Source organism: Myotis davidii, unplaced genomic scaffold, assembly GCF_000327345.1.
Source record: "Myotis davidii unplaced genomic scaffold, ASM32734v1 scaffold1575, whole genome shotgun sequence".
Taxonomy (NCBI): domain Eukaryota; kingdom Metazoa; phylum Chordata; class Mammalia; order Chiroptera; family Vespertilionidae; genus Myotis; species Myotis davidii.
In genome coordinates, this window is record NW_006285999.1 from 95,166 (window position 1) to 98,582 (window position 3,417).

Here is a 3,417-nt window from a genome sequence, read left to right on the forward strand (position 1 = left end):
CCTCTCTGTGGTTCTGGATGATGTCCGTTCTGTCTTTTAGGTGTAATTTGAATTGGTTGTTCAAGGCAGCAATCTCTGGCGTTAACCTATGCCGCCATCTTGGTTTTCCCCCCTGATTTTCTATTCCACTCATATGTGCATCTATTAGTTGATTCTTGTGTGTGCCCTGACTGAGGATGGAACCCATAACGTTGGTGTTGTGGCACAACATGCTAACCCACTGAGCTACTAAATTAGGGCACGATGGCTTTCCAGATGTTCACTCTCCAATTCCTATCAGGATGTGGTGTTTCTCTTAGAAATTCCAAAGGTCAGTTTTTATGATTGATGTCATAACTCAATCATCTTTGTGGGCCAGTTTGGAATTATAGGGTCCTTGCCCCCTGAACACCAACATTAAGGGAAACAAAACTGTGCTAACCAAATAGAACCCAGATGTACTAGTAAGAGCTGGAAACATATGCTGTACATTTACTATCCCATGAAGTTGGAGCATTTGAATAGTTCTCATTCTCAGAACTCCCAGTGGGAGGGGGAGAAATCAGTTTGCATATATTCATATAAGGGATTTTATCTATTGTACAAGGAGAAGGTTATTTGGCTCCCCAGATGGTTTGGGGCTCTATTAGGACTGTCCATGTCTCAACTCTAGATCCAGTTCTTAGAGATGAAGTTATCTAAGCATATGATCATGGGCTGGATGAAGGCTGCATACCCATTGACTCCAGTTAAATCCCTGGTGTTTGAGGTGTTTGTGGGCTATGAATAGTTGCTTCCTGGTTCTGTCACAGCCCCTACAGTATCTGGTTTAGGAGCATGAGGCTGCTGTCTCTTTGAGGCAGGTGCAGGGGTGGGAAGCAGTTTCCTTTATACTCAATCACTGCCTACTTGGCTAGATCCTGCTTATTCCAATTTGGGATTAGCAGCATTCTCACTGACCCTACACTGACTCTGACCTTGGTATCAAAAGCCAACACCCTATGTATCTCTTCATCTGTACCCTTTGTCATATTCTTTAATAAACTGGTAAACATACTAAGTATTTCCTTGAGCTCTGTGACCCATTCTTGGTACCTAATGGAGCCTGAGAAGAGGGTTGTGGGAATTTCTGAGTAGCAGTCAAGTTGGACAGACATTGTTAGTACCCAGTGGACCTGCACCTTGGGACTGGAATCTGAAGGTGGGACTGAGCCCTTTACCAATGGGATAGGAGTAGATTCAGGTAGACAGTGTCAGAATGAGTTCTACTGTAGGCCACCCTGCTGGTGCTGTGGATTTGCTCATTGAAGGGAAAACACCCACACAACTGGTGTTAAAACAAAGGATGAGTGATACATGAACATGACTCTATGTTAATTTGAATGCCAAAGTGCCCAGAAATCTCTTTGGGGCCAAATTTTTAAAAATATTCTTGCTCATTTATGACAACTGATCTTATAACTTCTTTTATCTTCTGGGCGTCATTGTGTTGTAGAGTGTATTTCTGTACATTGGCATATCCATTAACTAGAATCATTTGGGATTTACCGAACTTGATCTAAAATCAAGTTGGCCAGGGCATGAGTAATCCATGAATACTAGGCTATTGATATGTACAAGGTTCATATTACTGTTTAAGAAGAGAACAAATGGCAGTAATATCATCAAGCCTTTCCGGTAGACCAGTGATACCAGAACCAGCAGAGCAGGTACAGGAGCATGGAGCATTTAGAAAGTGGTGGGTCCAGAAAATGTGTCAGTGCCTTTATACTAGAAAAACATGTTGCTATAAGAACAATATTAGAGAGACCATTAGAGTCCCAGGCCGTCCCACAAACACCAGTGTAGCTGATGATGAAACTGCCCTCTGATCCTGATAGCTCCAACCTCATTTCTGGTAGCTGGGACCCAGGGATCAAGAAGAGGAAGGAGGAGCCTGGAAGGCGTGGCGCAGTGGTTGAGCATCAACCTATGGACCAGGAGGTCACGGTTCGATTCCTGGTCAGAGTACATGCTTGGGTTGCGGGCTTAATCCTCAGTGTGGGGCCTGCAGGAGGCAGCTGGTCCATGATTCTCTCTCTCTCTCTCTCTCTCTCTCTCTCTCTCTCTCTCTCCCTCCCTCCCTTTCTTCATCTCTAATATTTATAAATAAAAATTAAAAAGAAAAGGACATTTATTCTTTTTTAAAAATATAGTTTTATTGATTTCAGAGAGAAAAAGAGAGATAGAAAAGTCAATAATGAGAGAGAATCATTCATCGGCTGCCTCCCACATGCCACAGACTGGGGATTGAGACCACAACCAGGGCATGTGCCCTTGACCAGATTCAAACCTGGGACCCTTCATTCCTCAGGCTGAGGCCCTATCCTCTGAGCCAAATCAGCAAGGGAACAGATATTTATTCTTAACAAACACTCCCGACAAAAGCAAACATTTCCCAGAATTGAGACAAGAAAGAGAAATGAAACCAAAAGTCTTTTCTCCATATTAGGCATTGTCCTTAGTAAGTGGAGGCACAGTGGTGGAATGAACTCTTTTGTGAATCTGACTTTGAGGCTATTGGTAATTCATACAACGTTTGCTATCTTATCATAAACAAAAAATGTGTTCAAATGTGACAGACTCTGAGGTGGTTCAGGCACAGACTCTATAGTGTTACCAAAGGCAACTGTGCCTCCTGTGATGAAAGCCAATAACATGAAACAGGTGTTGGTAAAAAGGAGAGGGGTCATTCAGGTGCTGGCTTCCTGAGAAGTTGGTCTTTTCCTGTATGAAAAAGATAAGCTTCACATCTCTGGTCAAGCTGGTGGATTTCATAAGGAGAGGGAAGGGAAGTGTAGCATGCAGGCAGTGTTCTTCCTGGTTATGGTAAAGATCTTGGGGAAAAAAAATAAAATAAAATCTTGGCGTCAGCATGTTAAATCGATCTGCATCAGCCTAAGTTCTGTCATCGGTTATCTCCTATCTTGACAGGAACAAAAACTGTTGGTCTCTGCAATGTACTAAAATAGAAGCTAAAATACAGATGCTAGCAAAAAAATCTGCTTCATCTTTTTATTCAAACAGATTGTTAATTTGTTAGTTAACATAGTTAATTCTGGTAAGTACAATATTGTATAAATATTTTATGCTTTATATTGTCTGTTACCATAGCATAGCAACATACAAGATATAGACACTGATATGAGGCACAGCATATGAGTGGAAAATAAAGGCCCCAAGAACTGTAAAATGGTGGCTCTCATATAGAAAATCTCAAAGATTTGAATTAAGCGACTCATGGAATATTGCACTTGTAAACATTCCCCTTGATGCCTCTTCTCTTGATAGATTTGAACATCAAACCAATTATGTGCCAGGCAGAAAAATCTGAATTTGAATCATCAGGCTAAGCATTTTCTCCCCTTTAATGAATATTAATACTGGCAAAAATTCATC